Here is a 21,146-nt window from a genome sequence, read left to right as displayed (position 1 = left end):
AAATTGAAGGAAGAGTGATGAAGTACTGTACTTTGTTTATAGTTGCAGGGCTTCATTCAACTATTAAAAAAATACTTAATGATTTCTTTAAACTGCTATTTTTGCAAAACTTTAAATATTTTATTGAGATACTTCTTATATCAATGATATCTCTATATATTTAACAGAGAGAATTTTTCCAGGGTGTCAAATCTTATTTTGTATATTATGTATTAATATTATATGTTAATTTCTATATTAAAATGTGAATTTTAATATAGAAAAACCATGCCATTTAATTTGCTTTTATATTTCATTTATAGTTATCTTCATTTTGATAATTTTGATACATTAAAAACAAACTTTGTATGATTTAAATTAGTGCATATTAAAATTTTTCTTGTATGGACAATAACAAAGACATTTATAATAATTGAGAGGCTGAGTTAGTCTATAACTTATTAAAATGAAGAAACAAAAATTCATTGTTAAACAACTGGATCTGGAATCTAGGGAATTGTTACTGTTGCTACTTCTAGTCTATTAAAAGATGTGACATATATGTTAGAAGGCATCAACTGTTTGGAAAAATAAAATCTTATATTTTCAGGGAACAAATAATTCCTAAATTCTAATTCCTCTGCTTTATATATGAAGGTGATTATCTATTTAGTGTTTGCTGTTTCTCAAGCTAGAGTTTGAAGGTTTGAAATAAAGAGTTGTCATTACTCTAGAGGGTGGTAATTGAGCCTGAGGGAAGTAGTGTAGAGAAAAAGAGCACAAGAGTTCATTTCTTTTTGAGAAACGAGAGAGGGAGAGTGCTAGATTGTGGAAGCTGAGGAGCATTCTGTGAAGGAAGAATATAGTTGGCCGTGTCACATACTCTAAGGCTTTAGAGAAGGCTTCTTTGGTTCTCCCATTCCCTCACCTCCCCGTCACCAATGCCCTTGCACTCTTTTAGAACTTACTTCTTTCTCTCAACTTTTTTCTTCACCATTATATTATTTTTGGCCCTTTTATGTTCTATGGAGGACAACACCAGGTGTTAAGTTTACACGGTGAAGGAAAAATTATTCCTGTCATTTGTAGTAGTACCATGTGGTAAAATGTAAAGTAACCGGGGATTAGAAAGTGGACAGATAACTTCTTGAATTTATGTATCATTTTATTTCCTTTTGGGTGGGAGCCTGGGAGTATCATGGAGAAAGTAGAGTCTCACTCGATGATTTGTCACGAGATACAAAGATTGCTAATTTAGAGGTAATAGTAGCTATCATTGATGGAGAGTTTATCATGTGCCAGGTATGTGCCAAGGGCTTTGCATGGATTATCTCATTGAATTTCATAAATTTCCTTATGAGATGCTGCTACTGTTTTCATAACCATTTTACAGATGAGGAATCAAAGGAATATTAAAGAATTTAATTTTTCTTGAGGGTATACTTTCACAAGTGGTGGAGCTTACTTTGCATCCTGGCAGTATGACTCAAAAGCCTGGGCTGTGATGAGGTGTATTGCCTCTGTGAAGAGAAACCAGAGAGAAGTCAATGATTCAGAAATCTCAACTAAAAGTCTCATGTAGGAGATCACCAAGAGCAGCTGCTGAGCTAGTTGATTTTGGAGTATGCTCTGATTATAGTAAAATCTTTTTCTACATCCTGGGATTATTGTTCCTTGGAAAAGATTCTGCTTCTTAACCATTTAGGCTCATAAATGATTGATTATTTTTCTCCTCATTTCAACTTCAATACTGATACTTCATTTGGCTTATTTCTGACTGCCAAGTGTCATGTTTTTAGTGTATGAAAGAAAGCTTGCCTTTAATAATAGTTGTTTCTTCTGCAGAATAATCTTTGGGTCTCAAGTCACTTCTTTGTATCCTTTTGTGTTGAAATTAAATTCTCAACTACTACATTCAAATATAGAGACAACTTGTAAGAGCTGAGACAGTATGTCATGCTGTAATACTGTAAATACAATCTGAAAAGAGGCTGAGTCCATTTTTATATAGAGATAGATAATTTTAGGAAAATAAACAATTCTTTTCCCTCATTAGGGAAGAAAACCACCTCAGGCCCTTCCATCAACTTTATGGGTAGGGCCATTTGTGTTTCAGCCAAAAGGATTGCATTTTAGAGTCCCTGGCATAAAAGTAGAGGTGCTACTGACATTGGTGATTTTTCCCTCTCATTTTAACATTTTGTACCCAATTTGCTATGTCTTTTTCTCAGAAGAAAATGTGTTCGTAAGCTAGACTAAAAAGGAGTAATTCATATGTCTGTAAAACTAGGTCAATTCTTTGGGATGAGGCATATGGATTGGATTTGGAAAGAAGCTTGAAATTACAGTGTTTAAGAGTTAGGACAATAGTTTTAAAAGCAATTAACCAATCCGCCAGCTAGAATTTGCTAATTTTGTTGATTGTACTACACATTTAGAAAAATAATCATTATTCTGGGGGATGCAAATGTTTAAGTACAGTATTTGGGAGGTTGTTCTGTGTGTGTGTGTGCGTGTGTGTCTGTCTGTGTCTGTTTATTTCTGACTTATTGATGAATAATTTCTATACAGTAAAATTCACTTTTCTCAGCATGTAGGTCTATGAATTTTGGCAAATGCTTACAGTTGTGTAACTATCACCACAGTCAAATTATAGAAGAATTCTGCCTCCCACCAGAATTCTGTTGTGCCCTTTTGTAGTCAGATTCTAGCCTTACCTTCTGTCCCTCGTACTGATTTGTTTTCTGTCCTACATTTTATTCTAAATTCTACATTCTTTATTCTGTTTTCTGTCCTACATTTTATTCTAAATTCTACATTCTTTATTCTAAAATGTCATATAAATAGAATAATGTAGTATATAGCCTTTTGAGTCCAGCTTTTTCCATTTATAATGTTCTTGAGATTCATTAATGCTATTGTGTGGGATTGGTAGTTTTTTCTTTTTTTTTCTTCTTCTATTATTTTATTTCCTTTTTAATACTGAGTAGTAGTCCATAGTATGGCCATATCACAGTGTTGTCTTTTTTTTTTTTTTAAACGCATTGACCAGTGAAGGATGTTAGGGTTGTTTCTGTTTTTTGGCAGTTATGAACAAAACTGTTACAGCATTTGCTCTGTAGGTTTTTATATGAACATAAGTTTTTATTTCTCTTGGGTAAATATCTAGGAGTGGGAATGCTGAGTCATTTTAGTGTATGTTTAATTTTTTTAAGAAGTTGCCCAAAGGTTTTCCAGTGTTCCTATATCATTTTGCATTCCCACCAGCAAAGCTTGAGAGTTCCAGTTGCTCTCACTTTTGCTAGTATTTGCTATTGTAAGTTATTTTTATTTTAGCTGTTTTAACAGATATGTAGTATTATCTCACTGTAGTTTCAAATTGCATTTCCATAATGAATAATGATGTTGAACATTTTTTTTTCATGTGCTTATTTGCCACTCTTTAGTGAGGCGTCTGTTCACATTTGTTACCTATTTTATTACTTTTTATTCATTTGGGAGAGAGTGAGAGAGAGAGAGAGCATGAGCATGAGCGGGGGGAGGGGCAGAGGGAGAAAGAGAAACCAGCTCCCTGCAGAGCAGAATGCAGAGCTCGATTCCAGGACCCCAAAATCACGATCTAAGCTGAAGGCAGACACTTAACCAACTGAGCCACCCAGGTGCCCCTGTTACCTATTTTAAAAAATTGAGTTTTCTTATTAAAATTTGTTTTATTATTGCATTCTTTTTAAAAATTGGGTTTAGATATAAAATTTTAAATATATATGCATATATGATAAAGTAAAAACTCCGTGGCTTAAAACAAAATTTTATTTTTTCTGGATTATTTAATTTGCATTGTCCTCAATGGGGTTGTTTTTCTAGTTTGGGGTCACTCTTGCGACTGCTGCATTGTGGTAAGACAGTCCAGATGACCTCACTCGCATATTTGATGATTAGCTGGGACCATGATTTGGTTCCCTTCCAGTGGCCCAGGTTTCTTATGTAGTAGTGTTCCAAGAGGGCAAGAGCAGAAACTGCAAGTCCTCTTGAGGCCAAGTATCAAAAATCACACAGTGCCTCTTCTGCCACATTTTGTTAGTATATGCAAGTGAAAGGGACACTCCATATTCAGGGAATAGAGGGAAGAACTTTATAGAATTTGTAGCCATATTTAACCTACCATTCTCAAGTCCAGAAGTAATCAGTTAGGTTAAATCATTGTGGTCCTGACAGCTGGAGTTTAGTTTAGACTCTGTTGATAGGTAATAGGGAGCTATGGTTGGGCTTATAGCAGAGGAATGACACATTGAAAATGATTGTGTAAGATTTAGATTTTCAGGTGGATTTGGGGTGTGTGCCTCACTGGAATGAAATTAACTAGGAAATATAGTATTAATCTAGACATGAGGTGATGCTGACTTAGATTAAATTAATGGTTGAATTTGTTGGCTCGGGAACCAGGGTACATCTGCTTATTTTCCCTTGTTTTCTGTATGCTCTTATTTGGTATTCCCCAGACATCCCTTTCTTACTTGTTAATTGCCAGCACATTAGGTGAACATGTGGTAGGCTCTTTTTTAAAAACTTAGAGATAATCATTTTCTCAGGCTGCCACCCTTCAGGAGTGCCTTTCCAGGCTTCATGTTTGTTTTATCTCAACCTTAAATAATGTGAAGTTACTGTCAGTTCACAGAATCTTTGCTTCTTGGAATTTGAATCTGCCACTTGCCTCTCAGTCAGGGCTGACATTTAGCAGAAAATACCTAGAAAATTATTGAAACTTGTTCAGAAATCCCTTGAGCAGTGAACCTTAAGTGGTGGGCCATATGTCAGAACTGGATAGAACTAAAGAGTACTTAATTGGCAGTGTTCCTTTTAACTTAAATCCTTTTTGTTCTAGGTTCATTTATTTTTGAGAGTACAACTTTAAAAAATTCAAACGTGACTTTGTGACCAATTAATAAAGTTGTTTGTGTGGTCCAGGAAAAGCAAAGAAATTTCTTCCGGAATTTAGACGCTAGCTGTAAACTGTAAATTTACAAACCACAAAGAATATATAATTAATTTATGGCTTATCTGTTTTTCTGAGCTATGTAGTAATTTTCCCAGATGGATTAGAGCCAAAGCATGACTCTTCTGGTGGAAAAATTTGAGGCAACAGAAGCATGGAACGCTGACATGGGTAGAAAGGAAACTGATGTAATGTTTCACAGGTCATATTTTACTTCTTCTATTTGAGAAGCTGGTATTAGAAAGCGGGGGTGGGGGGGCAGGCTGCCTTTGTTCCTATTGGTTGATTGGAAAATTTGCTCTAGGCTCTCTTCTCTGTAACTGCTCATCTCTCATGTAGAGAGTGTACTTATATTCCTAGAGCAGGTGAATGGATTGGAATGTATAGAGCACCTGCCATCTACCTATAACCTTCCCTTATATATGTGGCTTTTATTTTTGCAACCCTGCATCCGTTATTCCTTATGCTATTAAGAGTATCTAATTTTTCCTTAGGGACAATACTGCTTCCCTATGTGAGAATATCTTTTTTTTTAAATTTTATTTATTATGTTATATGTTAGTCACCATACAATACATCACTAGTTTTTGATGCAGTGATTCACGATTCATTGTTTTCGTATCTTAATGAGATTTGTAGTCAAGATTCCTAGCCTTCCCAGTCTGACAAACAGATGCTATCTCCCTGAAATTTTTACTAACTTTTTTATATATTGCTGGATTAAATTTGTCAGTGTTTTATTTTGGATTTTTTTTTTTTCTGTGTTAACAAGACTTTACCTGTAATTTTTCCTTCTTATGATGTCTTTTGAGTTTTGGAGCAAGGTTATACAGGCCAATTCTGTTCTCTAGAAGGGTTTGTATAAAATTGGTACTCATTCTATCTCAAATCTTTGTTAGAATTCTTACCAGTGAAGCCATTTGGGTCTAGAGTCTTTTGGGGAAGGTGCAGGGTTTGAGTTGGGGAGTGAAAGGGGACATTGTGGGAAGGTTTTAAATTCTGGATTTGATCTTTTTAATAGAAATTGGCCATTCAGATTTTCTCTTTTTTTATTATATCAGTTTTATAATGGTTTTTCAATGAATGTTTCCATTTTATCAACATTGTCAAATGTATAAACATAAAGTTGTTCATAATGCCTTTCTAATTTTCTTCTCCATACCTGTAATACCTGTAGTAATGTCCCCTTTTTCATTCCTGATACTAATTGTGTTTTCTCCTTTCATCTTTTTTTTAAAATTTTTTATTGTTATGTTAATCACCATACATTACATCATTAGTTTTTGATGTAGTGTTCCATGATTCATTGTTTGTGCATAACACCCAGTGCTCCACACAGAATGTGCCCTCTTTAATACCCATCACCAGGCTAACCCATCCCCCCACCCCCTCCCCTCTAGAACCCTCAGTTTGTTTTTCAGAGTCCATCGTCTCTCATGGTTCGTCTCCCCCTCCAATTTACTCCCCTTCATTCTTCCCCTCCTCCTATCTTCTCCTCCTTTTTTTTTCTTAACATATATTGCATTATTTGTTTCAGAGGTACAGATCTGTGATTCAACAGTCTTGCACAATTCACAGCACTCGCCATAGCACATACCCTCCCCAATGCCTGTCACCCAGCCACCCCATCCCTCCGACCCCCCACCACTCCAGCAACCCTCGGTTTGTTTCCTGAGATTAAGAATTCCTCATATCAGTGAGGTCATATGATACCTGTCTTTCTCTGATTGACTTATTTCAGTCAGCGTAACACCCTCCAGTTCCATCCACGTCGTTGCAAAGGGCAAGATCTCATTCCTTTTGATGGCTGCATAATATTCCATTGTGTGTATATATACCACATCTTCTTTATCCATTCATCTGTCGATGGACATCTTGGCTCTTTCCACAGTTTGGCTATTGTGGACATTGCTGCTATAAACATTGGGGTACATATACCCCTTCGGGTCCCTACATTTGTATCTTTGGGGTAAATACCCAGTAGTGCAATTCCTGGATTGTATTCTCCTTTTATCTTGATAAGAGTTTTATCAATTTTATTTACCTTCTCAAAGAACTAGTCTGGTTGTTTTTTTTTTGTTTTATTTGTTTTCTCTCTAATCATATGTCTGTTTCTATTTTATTGATTTCTGTTCTTAGTTTAATAATTTCTTATAGTCTCTTTTTCGTGAGTGGTTTTTTTTTTTGTTTTTGGGTTTTTTTGCTGTGGTTTTTAAAGCTTTTTCAGAAAAAAATTTGTATCATTGATTTTAAACCTTGCTTCTTTTCTACTATATGCTTGGTGAACTTCAAATTTCTCTCTAAGCACAGTTTTAAGTTGCATCCCACAAGTTTTGACAATATCCTGTTTTAATTTAATTAAAATAATTAAAAATTTAAAAATATTTTCAAATTTCTGTTGTTATTTTTTTCTTTGACGCACAGGTTATTTAGGAGTGTGTTGCTTAATTTCTAAGTGGGCCACTTTCTTCCTTCTCTCCAACTGGGAGTGATTGAATATGGCAAGAGTAAGGTGACAAAGCTTACTTTACATTACTGTACTCAGGGACTATTTTGAATTTGCCTTTATTTTATGTACTGTTGTGTTTTTTCCTGTAATTATATGTATACATATGTAATATTTCAAACATGGGCATTCACTTTGTAAGTGTAAATGTACAAAGTTCCCATTGTGGATGGTTTATCCTTTTGTTCATGTAATGACAAGTTATCACTGTTGATTTGGAAGCAGGTATTTTTGATCAATACTTTTTAATTGAATTTTCAAAATATAGATAAAACTATAATCAGAATTAGTCAACAGTTGAACACAAACAAGTAAGTATAGCTTTCATGTGAATAATCACAGACTATTCAAGTGTGAATTAAATTTGGCTATCATTTTACCAGGGATCCTTATAATAGCCCACTTGCTGAAGATGGTTGGATCTCGGGTTTTTTGTGTGTTCTTGGCTTTAATGTGTGTTTGGCTTTAAATGGCAAACTATGGCTGATGGGACAAATCCAGCCCTCCCTTGTTTCTTTGGTTTTTGGTGTTTTGTGTGTGTGTTTTTTTAATGGCTCCCAAAAAAAGAATGGTTTTACATTTTTAAATGGTTGGAGAAGAAATAAATTCCAAAAAGAACATGGAACAGAGGCTGTATGGAGCCACAAAGCCTGAACAGTTTCCTATCTGGCCCTTTATACAAAGTTTGCTGACTGAAAGTTTGTATGAATCAGAATGTACTCATTTTTCGCTCGTTTCTTTCTCTTAATCTCTAAATTGTTATGCATATTGCATGTGAGTATTGACATGCTCTGAAAGTCAGAGTCCAATTATTATTCTTATGTTTTTGCTTATTTTAGTATAAATATGTACTTTTGATTTCTTCTTTATGCTTTTACAACTATTCCATGTTTTCATGGGTCTGCCTCCTTGAAACAGCTTATATTTAGAGCTGAAATGGGACTTAGGGGTGAGAGATTGGGTATGTTTAGAAAGGAACAGTCTGGTGAAATGAAAGGAGTGTGAGTTTTTCAGATTTAAATTTGGATCTCAGGTATACTACTTACTAAATGATCTTGAAAAAGATTTACAGTCTTTCTGATCTTCAGGTTTTTCACTTGTAAAATGGCTATAGTAATCTCTATTTTGCAATATTGTTAAGTTTTAACAAAAGATTTAAAAGCTTATTGAGAAAACATCCTTTGTATTAGTAGTTCATCAATGAACAGCAATTTTAGCTAATGGTAGTTGATAATCTAGTTTTAGCTAATAGTAGGTAGTTAGTAACCTAAAAAGCACATGGCCTTAAATACTCTTCATAGAATTCAGAATACTTGTTTCCTTTGTTTCTAATAGAATGTCAGATGTTTAGAATTCAAAAACCTGTGTATTCTTTAGAGTACCTCTTTACCTTGAGAAAATTACTTAAGTTCTGTGGGCCTAGAATCAAAACTGAAGAAAGTCGATTGGGATAGGTGATCACATTTGATAGGTCTGTATGTTTTTGTAAAAAATAGTTAAATAATACACTAGAATTGGCTTTACTCCTTATAATTTGGTTCTCATGACTAAATTATATGGTTTTTTTTTTAGCTGATTGATGCTTTTAGGTATAGGAATTATAATTCCCCATCCTAAGCTTTATTTAAAGTATAAGAATTTTAATTATTAATTATCACTACCCAGAAAGGTCTCTAGGGAAGAATGGATCATTCTTTGACAAAAGTGTCACACAATAAAAATACTAAAATCTTAAATAACTCATTTGAAAAAATTTAAACTTTGTGTTTTAATTATTTTCCATATATAAATGCCATAGAGACAAAGTGAATTTGCATTAAATATTTTAAAATTATGAATATTTGCGTTTAGGAGCTGGATTAAACATTTTTTACGTAGTATCCTTTATTCTTTTATCCTGGTAGTATGGAGCTGATAATAGCTCTAAGCACTTCTTGATAATTGAAGGTGGTAATAACAGGAAGTATGGCTGTAGTCATCAATTTCAGTGTTACCTAATTTATCGATGGTACATAATCTAATAGTTGTTTAGAAAACAACTTTTCTGACTATTTCTCATATTTCTTTTAGGCAGACTTTTATTTTACTATGAAGATGTTTGTTTTGTTTTTGCAGTTCTCACATTGACAGTTTATAATTCATTCAGTTAAAATGATGAAAGAAAATGGTTATTTAGTTTCAGAGATCAGTATTCTAGACAAAGCTGTCTGAAGGAGAATAAATATAAAAAGATTTCAAAATATTATAGTGGGTCTGTGAATTACAATGGCTAGAAGGAAGTATAGAATAAACTAGCACACTGTGCTTTTCTTGTTGTTGCTGGTTCAAATAAAATAAGTTTGATTTTAATTCAGTCCTTTTGTTCTTTTAAACTGTATGCAAAAGGTGTTGTTTGGCAGAGATGTTTCACATCAGAAATGCGTAAGAGATTCTAGTAAGGTTTGGAGAGAAACTAAGGTTCCCCTAATAAATGCAGATGGTAAATCTGCAAATAAATAAAGACAAAAGGGACATTCAGAAGTACAGTTTAATATTAATTCTAATTTGTATTCAGTAGCACATCAAAAATATCTCTTACCACATGATACGTACAGAAACTAGTCAGTGGCAGAAACAGAAATAGAATCTTCCAAGGAATTATAAAGTTGTATCTAATTTTCAGTACACTCCCAACACTGTCATTTTTTATACCTTTTCGAGTTCCTCTTCCCTTAAGTATTTATTCAGGACAGTATGTTTTACTAACCTACCAATAAGGACCAAAATATCCTATAATTACTTCTGCAATTGTTACATGTGATCATAGGTTCCAATATACCAATATTAGAAATGGCCATTTGAATCATTACATCTTTAAATTACACAGATACACCTGTATAAGCATATAGGGGCTATGTTTAATATTTGTTGAACTTAACTATAGTAACAGCTTATAATCTGTATAAATAAATACAAATGGCACATTTGACACAGAAGTTTGCCATGATCAGTACTTGTAGCATTTTATGTGGGTCATAGATCTATAGGAAGAAACCATATGCTCTAAGATTAGATTAAGTTATTTGGTCAATCGTACATAAGCTTATTAGAAGTGGTGTGGCCACGTGGAGTAGGAATATATGTAATATGTCCAAATGTAGTTTCCATTGGCCATTTAAAGTACCATAAACTGCCTGTGCAAATGTCCACACAAGGTATTGTCTTGCCAGCTCTAAAGTCGTTTGTGGTTATACTGTAATCTTTTTATACCTGGAATTAATGTCAGCTTTTTGGAAGAATGTACGCAGTCTATGCATTTCCATTTATGGGACTCTATACCAGCTTTGGGGTCTTTAAGTTCTTGAGCCAGACCCAACACCAGTAAAGCCCTATTCTGATCCTTAAGAAGAAAGCAAAATTAATTTCAAGATATCTCAATAATAAATATGCCTCTGGCTTCCCAGCATTTTGGAGAGTGTATCTCTCCACAGTACTATTAGTGTTATAGCCTCTAACACACACACACACACACACACACACACACACACACACACACACACACACACACACACACACACACACACACACACTGGTTGCAAACTAACCTACACCAGTTGATCATTATTATTTGACTACTTTTGATAGCTATTGGTAGCTATATTGGTAGCTTCCCCAAACTAGAGGTCATTGAGGAAGACAGGCCTCCTCCCTCATAATTTTGCTAACATTTAATATGTTACAGTGAGGCAAGGCTTGGATTGAATTCTGCCACATATAGAAACATAATAAGCAGGTGCAAAAACAGTCACACAATCTATTCTGTAACTCTGAAGTCCACACACTCTATCCTTTTAGGTGTTCTTGCAATACCTTCTGTAAAAGGTTCTCTTAAGGCAGTTGTGGCATTATTCTGACTACTGGATTTGGTCAATCTCTGTTCAGGTATCTGAGAATATTTGAATCAGTCCCTGGACATTATGGTTTTGGAACCTAAGCCTAATGCCCCATCCCAAAGATTATAGACTACTGAGTTTACTAGATTCTTACATGTTCATAAAGTACTTCTGTAACATTTCTAGATATTTCACATTTTCATGTATAGTGAATTAATTATAACAATGAAATAATATTCCTAGAATCGTCTTAGCTAATAAACTGCCTTTTATTGGAAATAAAGCTGGCTGAAGAGCTTAATATTAATGTTTCCTTTGGGATATTGTCTTTTCCCCCCAGATTTATTGAGATATAATTGACACATAACATTATGTAAGTTTAAGTTGTGAAGTGTGATGATTCGGTATATGTATATATTATGAAATGTTTACCACAGTAAGGTTAGTTACTTAATTACGTGTGTGTGTGGTAAGAACTTTTAAGATCTACAGTATTATTAACCATAGTCACCATGCTGTACATTAGATTCCCCACAACTTATAACTAGAAGTTTGTGTCCTTTGATCACTTTCACCCATTTTTCCCATCCCTCCATCTCTCCACCCCCTGGCTACAGCCAATCTACTCTTTGTTACTTGGAGTTTGACTTTTTTAGATTCTAAGTATAAGTAAGATTACACAGTATTTGTGATACTCTAATTTATTTTGCTTACCATAATGTTCTCAGGGTTCATCCATGTTGTTCCAAGTGTCAGGATTTCCATCTTTCTCATGGCTGAATAATATTCAATTATATATGTATATACATATTCTTTATCCATTCATCCATCGACAGACACTTGAGTTGTTTCCATCTCTGACTTTTATGAATAATGCTGCAATGAACGTGGGAGTGCAGATACCTCTTTGAAATACTGATTTTATTTTCTTTGGATATATATTCAGAAGTGAAATTGCTAAATCATACGATAGTTCTATTTTTAATTTTTTTGGCAACCTCCATACTGTTTTCTATAGTGGCTGTACTAATTAACATTCCCTCCAACAATGCATAAAGGTTCCCTACTCTCCACAGCCTTGCCAACACTTCTTATATCTTGTCTTTCTGGTAATAGCCATTCTAACAAATGTGAGGTGATATTTTATTGTGATTTTGATATGCATTTCCATGATAGTGATGTCAGGCACCTTTTATGTGCCTGTTGGCAATTTGTATGTATTCTTTCAAAAAATGTCTATTTAGTTCTGTCCCCCATTTTTAAACCAGCTCTCCTTCCTGTGCAGAGCTTTTTTTGCTTTTTTTTTTTTTAGTTTGATGTAGTCCCACTTATTAATTTTCCTTTTGTTGCTTGTGCTTTTGGCAAAAGTCATTGCCAAAACTGACATAAATGGGCTTTTCCCCTGTATTTTCTCCCAGGAGTTTTATGGTTTCAGTTCTTAAGTCCTTAGTCCATTTTGAGTTAATTTTGTTAGTGATGTAAGATAAGGGTCCAATTTCATTCTTTTGCATGTGATGATCCACTTTTCCCAGCACCATTTATTGAAGAGACTATCTTTTTCCCTTTGAGTATTCTTGGCTCCCTTGTCAAATATCAGTTGACTAAATATGTGAGGGTTTATTTCTGGGCTCTTGGTTCTTTTCCATTGGTCTATGTGTCTTTTATGCAAATACCGTACTGTTTTGATTACTATAGTTGAAATCAGGAAGTGTGATGCTGCTCCAATTTTGTTCTTTCTTCTTGAGGTAGTTTTGGCTATTCAGCATCTTTTGTGATTCCATACTAATTTTAGGGTTTTTTTTTTCTATTTATGTGAAAAATGCCATTGGAATTTTGGTGCAGATTGCATTGAATCTGTAGAGGGCTTTGGGGAGTATGGACATTTTAATAATATTAATTCTCATCTATGAACATGGGATATCTTTCCATTTGTGTCTTCTTCGGTGTACAGATCTTTCACCTCCTTGGTTAAATCTATTCCTAGTATTTTATTGTTTCGATGCTATGGTGAATGGAGTTTTCAAAAATTTTTCAGATGTTTTGTTATTAGTGTATAGAAACAACTGATTATTGTATGTTGATTTTGTATCCTGCTACTTTACTGAATTTGTTGATTAGTTTTAACAGGTTTTTGTGGTGGAGTCTAGGATTTTCTATATGAAAGATCATATCATCTCCAACAAAAACAAGTTTACTTCTTCCTTTCTGATTTGGATGCCTTAATTTATTTTTCTTACCTAATTGCTCTGGGTAAGACTTCCCCTACTATGTTGAACAGGAGTGGTGAGAGTGGGCATCCCTTTCTTCTTGATCTTAGAGGAAAAGCTTTCAGCCTTTCACCATTGAGTGTGATATTTGCTGTGAGTTTTTCATATGTAGCTTTTAATATGTTGATATATGTTTCTTATGCACCCAATTTGTTGGGTTTTTTTATATGAAAGGATGTTATATTTTGGCAAATGCTTTTCTGCATTTATTGAGATAATCATGATTTTTATCTTTCATTCTATTAATATGGTGTATCACACTTAATGATTTGCATATGTTGAAGTATCTTTGCATCCCAGGATATCCTACTTGATCATGGTTGTGATCCTTTTAATGTACTCTTGGATTAGATTTACTCATATTTTGCTGAGAAATTTTTCATTCATATTCATTGGAGATATGGGTCTGTAGTTTTCTTCTTGTAGAGTCCTCTTCTGGCGTTGGTCTCAGGGCACTGCCTAATAAAATGAGTTTGGGAGTATTCTCTCCTCTGTTTTTTGAAAGAGTTTAAGAAAGATTGGCATTAATTCTTCTTTAAATGTTTGGTTGAATTCATGAAACAGTGTGGTCCTGGGCTTTTTTTTCGTTGTGAGATTACTGATCCAGTCTCCTTACTTGTTACTGGTCTGTTCAGATTTTCTGTTTCTTCATTAAGTCTTAGTAGGTTGTATGTTAGTAGGAATTTATCTATTCTAGGTTATTCCCTAGTCTTAAACTCCTTTGAGTTTCTGTGGTACCAGCTATAATTTCTTTTCTTTTGTTTATAATTTTATTTATTTGATCCTCTCTTTATCTTAGTCTAGCTAAAGATTTGTTAACTTTATCTTCTTAAAATACCAGCTTTCATTAATATTTTCTGTAGTTTTTCTGATCTCTATTACATTGATTTCTGCTCTGTTATTTCCTTTTTTCTGCTAACTTTGGTCTTTGTTCTTTTTCTATTTCCTTGAGGTGTAAAGTTGAGTTGTTTATATGAGATGTTTCTTTTTTCTTAACGTAGGTGTATATTGCTCTAATGTTCCCTCTTAGAACTGATATTGCAGCATCCTATAGGTTTTGATAAGTTATGTTTCCATTTTCATTTGTTTCAAGATATTTTTAAATTTCCCTTTTGATATCTTCTTTGACTCATTGTTTGGCAATGTGTTGTTTAATTTCTACATATTTGTTCTTTTCATAGCTTTTCTCCCTGTTACTGATTTCTACTTTCATATCATTGTGGTCAGAAAAGACACTTAGTGTGAGTTCAGTGTTTTTGTGACCTATCATGATGATCTACTCTGGAGAATGTTTCATGTGCACTTGAAAAAAATATGTGTTTTGCTGCTTTTGGATGTAATATTCTGTATATGTCTGTTTGGTCCTTTTTGTGTAAAATGTGATTCACGTCCAGTCTTCTTTCCTTACTGATTTTCTGAAGGAATGCTTTGCTCATTGTTCAAATTAAGGTATTAAAGTATTCTGTTACTGTGTTGTTGCCTGTTTCTTCTTCATATCTGTTAGTATTTGCTAATGGATTTTGGTGCTCTGATGTTGTGTGCCTGTATATTTACAGTTATTGTATCTTGTTAATGAATTGATCCCTTTATCATTTGTAGTTACCTCCTTTGTCTCTTTTTAAAGTCTTTGGATTATAATCTGTTTTGTCTGATAGAAATATAGCTATCCTTGCTCTCTTTTGGTTTCCATTTGTATGGAATTGCTTTTTTCCATCCCTTCACTTTGAGCCTCCGTGTGTCCTTAAAGCTGAAATGAGTCTCTTACAGACTGGGTATATAGCTGGGTTTTGTTTTTTTACCCATCTGGTCACTCTTTGTTTTTTGATTGGAGAATTTAGTACCTTAAAGCGTAGAGTAATTATTGCTATTTGGAGAGTTACTGATGCCATCTTATTAATTGTATGGGCCAAAACATTAAAGAGGAGGGAACACTCTCAAACTTAATTTATGAGGCCAGCATTACCCTGATACCAAAACCAGGGAAAGACTCTACAAAAAAGAAAACTGGAGAATATCCCTGATGAATATGCAAAAATTCTCAACAACAAAATACAAGCAAATCTTAAAGGGTTTCTTCCCTAATAAAATATTTTGTTACTCCTTGAGTGTAGATTTAGAACACATACACCAGTACACACAAATGCATTCACCACATACACCATTTGCTAGATATTTTAAAGTTAATTACTGACATTGTAGTATAGTTATATAGAGACTGAGTAATCTATTATTTATCATCCTTTAAGGGAAATTACATTTGATTTTCATCTTATTTTTGTTTCTGTTATATTTCCAATAACATTTGTACACAGAGAACCACTGCTTCAGAGCAGATGTCATGCCTGATCTACTTCATTTAAAGGAAATCAGGTTTTGTGGAAATCATAAATTATGTAAATGGTTCTTTTAATGACCTTTTGCCTTAACTGTGGTGTACAATATTATATCAATAGAACAATCATCTTTAAAGTGATAGTTTGTAGTCAGGTTAGAAATCTTAAGTTAGATGAGCAATTAGTACAGTCTAGTAAGTGAAAATAAGCATGCATATGCTGCCTGAATTGTATTAATGTTCAAAGATATAATAGACTTAATTTAAATATGTGAAACTTTGGTGTTTAGAGAACCAAGCAAATAAAAAAATTGCATCATGCTTTCAAAGCTTAAACCCCTTGAGAATGCTGTTTCTGTTATGCCTCTATGCATGTATAAATGTGTGTATATTCATTCTCTCCTCCCTTCCCCTGAGTTTTCTCTGTCCATTGAAGTTCTGTCCATTTTTCAGGGCCTTTGTCCAATAAGCTTCTTCCTAAAGACCTTCCTCAGTTTCCTTCTTGCATAAAATTATCTGTTGTAGTACTTGTTTTTACCAGACATTATATTAAAAACATTTATGGACTTGGGGTACTTGGGTGGCTCAGGCGGTTGGGCATCCGACTCCTGATTTCTGCTCAGGTCATGATCTCAGGAATTGAGCCCTGGGGAGTCTGCTTGTTCTTCTGCTGCCCCACCCCCAGCTTGTGTGCTTTCTCTCTCTCTCTCAAATAGATGTGAAAAAAAAAATTATGGACTTGTTTTTCTTAACCTCTTTAGTGCTAACTACCTTGAAAGTAGAGGCTATTTAATTCATCTTTGTATCCTCCACAGTATTAAACATAGTGCCTTCTACAGAGTAAGTTTTGAGTATGTTTTTAGGAATGCATTTACTTAGAGTTTTAATACTAAAATATTCCAGAGAAATTCATTGTAAGGATGTTTCTTTTTTCATCCTAATTGATCAATCTGACTGGTTTTTATTTACCTGTTTTTTTGTTGTTGAATCCAACTGCTTCAAGGGAAGGTTCTTGGAATTAATTTGGGAAGCACCCTGACATACTTGGATTTTAAGGAAGAAAATTATATCCATATCTTTACATCAAAGTGTAAAAATTGGCAAGAACGAGTGGTAATTAGAGGAGGATAGATGTTTAAAGAGTATGCCATGTAGGTTGCTATTGTGCTCCTCTTTACTGAATTCCCATTTCCCCCTCCCCAAATATCCGATCACTAGGAAAGAAGTAGGCTAGAAGACGTTTCTTTGACTTTAACGGCTAAGGGTATTAATGATGTTTAAAAACTTTGTAAGATGATGATTTGCTTTTGTAGTTGATGAGTGTCTTTTTGTAACTTTATAAATGAGAAACAGGATGGTTTATATGTTATGTTTAGTGTAAAGGGAAACTTGAAAATAATTTTATACTCTTTATTTGTATTCTTTATCTGGGCAAATTTTTTTCTTTTTGATATAAAAAATTGGAAGAATGATGCTATAATGGTTTATATAACTAGACTTCTGTTTTCATGGAACTACCCCAAAGCAGTGGTTTTCAAAGTGTGGTTGTCTTTTTTTTAATTTATTTTTTAAATTCAAGCATAATTAAAATGCAGCATTGTATTATTTTAAAGTGTATAGTATAGTTATTCAGCAATTCTATACATTACTCAGTGCTCATCAGGATGAGTGTTCTCTTAATCCCCTTCACCTATTTCACCATTCCTCCCCACCCCCACCTCTGTCTGGCAAAGTGTGGTCATTTGACAGTAGCATAAACATTACCTGGGAACTTCTCACAAATCCAGATGCTCAGGCCCCACTCCGACACCTGTTGAATCATAAACTCTGGAGATGTGGCTCAGTAATTTATTTTAACAAACTGTCTAGATGGATCTGATGTGTACTTTTAATAGGTACAGTTAATAAGATGGCATTAGTAAGTCCTTACTTACTAATAATTACTCTCAGTGTAAATGTATTGAATTCTCCAATCAAAAGATGGAGTGACTAGATGGATAAAAAAACAAAACCCAACTATATACAAGAGACCACTTCAGCTTTAAGGATGCATGTAGGCTCAAAGTGGAGGGATGGAAAAGATTAAGAACCACTGCCCTAATAGGTATAAAAATTTGATATTTAAAGTCCTGATAGAGAAAATTCATAACAGAAAAAGAAATAGTTAACTACCAGTAAATCATCTTTGGGAGTTTATCATGATGTAGTTAGTCTCAGAGACCTGGCAGTGTTTACTAATGAAGTAAATATTCACATCTTGTTTCCTGTTAAGTGTAAAACTTCATGCAGTATGATGGAAGTGAAGTTTATATTAGTTCAAAAGCACTTATTGGGAACCTTCTATTTATTCATTTTAGGAAGATTGCTGCTTTTGCAAGATTTATATTGACTCATTTATGCAGCCAAAGCTTTTATTAACAGCAAAAGCCTTGAGAGGAGAATGGGAATAAAATATTGCCATACTTGTTTGTGTCAAAGAATATAAACCAACGTGTAAATTTCAGTTTATCTATTCTGGCCTTGTTTTCCAATTAAAACCTACGAGGATTGTTTTTCAGAATTCATCTATGTGTGATATGTGAGTTGGTATATATTACTCTTAATAGATGTCATTTTTATCTTTTTTGTTCTACCCATTTTTCCTTCCTTGAATGATGCCATTATTGCCAAATCAACAAGGAGATATTTATGAGTTCTTTGTTTTCTAACAGGACTTTTGCATATTTACAGAAAAATTTGGTTACAGAAAGGAAAGTATTGACATTTGGACAGATTTTTATTTTCTCAATCGTGGGAGGAAACAGTTAATTTTGTCCATGACATCTGGCTGAGACCATTAGAATCTCATTGTGATAACTAAAAGTCATGGTATTGAATTTGCCTTTGAGGTATAGGAAATAGAATGATGTACTTGAGTGCACTTTGTTCCACAAAGGCATAGCTTGAAAGGAGCATAGTATCAGAATGGTCAGTTTAACCAGATTTTTTTTTTTCTTCCATCCAATTAAAGTAATATTTAAAGTCATGAATACCCATTTTGGTTGTATATCCATATTTTATTCATGATGAATGCATATGATGTCTTTTATTTTAAATTTATTCCCCCCTCTGGAAATTTTATGCTATTCTGAAATATTTTGATATAAAATATACTTCATTATTTTTAGATAGATTTATAGTGACGTTGGTATTTCATGATCTCTGCTTACTTCAGTAACCTTTATTCTCAGTATTCCTAATTTGCATTCTAAACTTTAGAATGAGCAGTTTTATTGAGCAGTTTATAGTTCTTCAAGAGTGCTATGCTTCCTGCCTCTGTTCCCTTTGCACATTTTACTATTTTGCTGATTCAATCCCCATGCCCATCTTTCCTAAGCATTTTTAGTGGATCCTACTGGTGCTTTAGGACTCAACCCAAACATGTCCTCTCAGAATCCTTTCCTGATCCCACTCATCTGGATTCAGTGCCTTTTCTGTGTTTCAGCGTGTTCTTCTAGTACCTGTGGCTAACACCAGTCATTTTACTTAACCACAGTGTAATAACTTTTTATACAGTTGTCTCTTTTACTGAATCTTAAGTATCTTGACTTAAGGAGTGAGCCATATCTTACTCATCTTTATATAAGTACCTTGTTCAGAGGCTGGTATCTTTAATAAAATGTCTGACAAATGAATGAATGAATGAATGAACAAATGAGTGAACCTGATTGATTTGGGGAGCATTTGTGTCCGACTGAAAATCATTCCTGTATTCTCAGCTGGTAACTGTCATCTTAGACATGTTGATGCGTGCCTATTATATCTTTGATGCCCTATATTACTTAGGATGATATTTTCTATAAATCATACAATAGACATATTTATTTACAAATTTAGCAATTTTATGATTGAAGGTTAGATGCCATCTTTTTTTTTTTTTAAAGATTTTGTTGATCTGCCTTTTACCCCATTGGTCAAAATATTCCTTTTGCATATTTGGGCCCCATTTTGGGTTGTGGGTTCCATTGTATTGTGGATTTTTGTTTGTGTGTGTGTGTGATCTAGATATAGAATTCTTATCAGCAATTATATAGTCATTGTTCTGAAATTGAGTATTCTCATGTCATTGTGGAAGATATTAGCTATAATATTTTTTGTAGGTCAGGTAACTATGATAGTCATCACTCTGATTAAATATAAAAACATACACTGCTATTCATAACTAACAGGAAGACCTAATAAAGCTCTGACAAATGACTTATAGGCTCTAAACAACAATATTGAATTTTTTTGGATTGCTGAACATCATAAGCATAAAAAGAGAAAGTAGAACTCTGAGTCAAATGTAATGCATTCCGCATCTACAATAATTCGGTTTTTAATGATTAATCAGCATATAGAGATCATTTGTGCTTTCCAACCCCTTGTTTAGATGCTGAGTATCTCATCTTTGTTGTATAGAATAGGCAGGTATTTAAGAAAACAGTGTTTCACATTTATTTTCTTTAAACTTTTTGAATTAGATCTGAATTAGGCAGCTAAGAATCTTTGTTTATTTCTTAATACCAAACCTTAAAACTCCTTGTTCAAAAGATTAAAGAAAGTAAATTGCTGTCTATCATGGTTGCTATTTGCTTATTAGGAACATTAAAAAATGGAACAAAGATAGAAGGATGATAGGTTGAGGTGGAAACAATTAAAGAGGTAGAGGAAGTAAGTCAAGAGATTGAAGACCTGTAAGTTTGGGCCCAAGTTCTAATATCTTGATGGATCCTGTACCCAGGATCTAGGTTCTTTCACATATATTACCTTTAATTTCAGGTGAAAAATTATAGTTTATTTTGCTTTAGGCTCTTCTTTTACTTACATCTTCTCAACACTTCTTTAGTTTGTGTATGTTTGCATTTGGCATACTGGTTTGTCAAACTTCATTCAGTGATTCATTCATGCATTCAATCAGGCTTTGTAGTCTGAGAAATCTGAAATTATGTTCCATCTCTGTTATTTAATTATTAGCTAGGTGAGTTACTTATCCTTTCTGACCATTAGTTTCTTCATTTATAAACCAGGAAATTAAACTTCTTGGTCAGAGTTTATTTTTTGTTTTATTTCAGTTCATAGAAACAAACTTAACCATAAGACGGAATTATTTTGTAAGAATACGTGGATATCGTTTGGAATCCAAGGGCAGGATGCAAATCAAGACCTTGTAAGAGCC

General features: G+C 33.8%; 1 protein-coding gene across 11 annotated transcripts in view; it reads left to right on the top strand.

The window, feature by feature from the left end:
• Positions 1 to 21,146, top strand: part of FUT8 (fucosyltransferase 8) — a 330,956-nt gene that overhangs the window by 160,680 nt on the left and 149,130 nt on the right. The window lies entirely within an intron of this gene.

Source organism: Zalophus californianus, chromosome 6 (assembly GCF_009762305.2).
Source record: "Zalophus californianus isolate mZalCal1 chromosome 6, mZalCal1.pri.v2, whole genome shotgun sequence".
In the NCBI taxonomy this organism is placed as follows: Eukaryota; Metazoa; Chordata; class Mammalia; order Carnivora; family Otariidae; genus Zalophus; species Zalophus californianus.
This window is presented reverse-complemented; position numbering and strand designations above follow the sequence as displayed.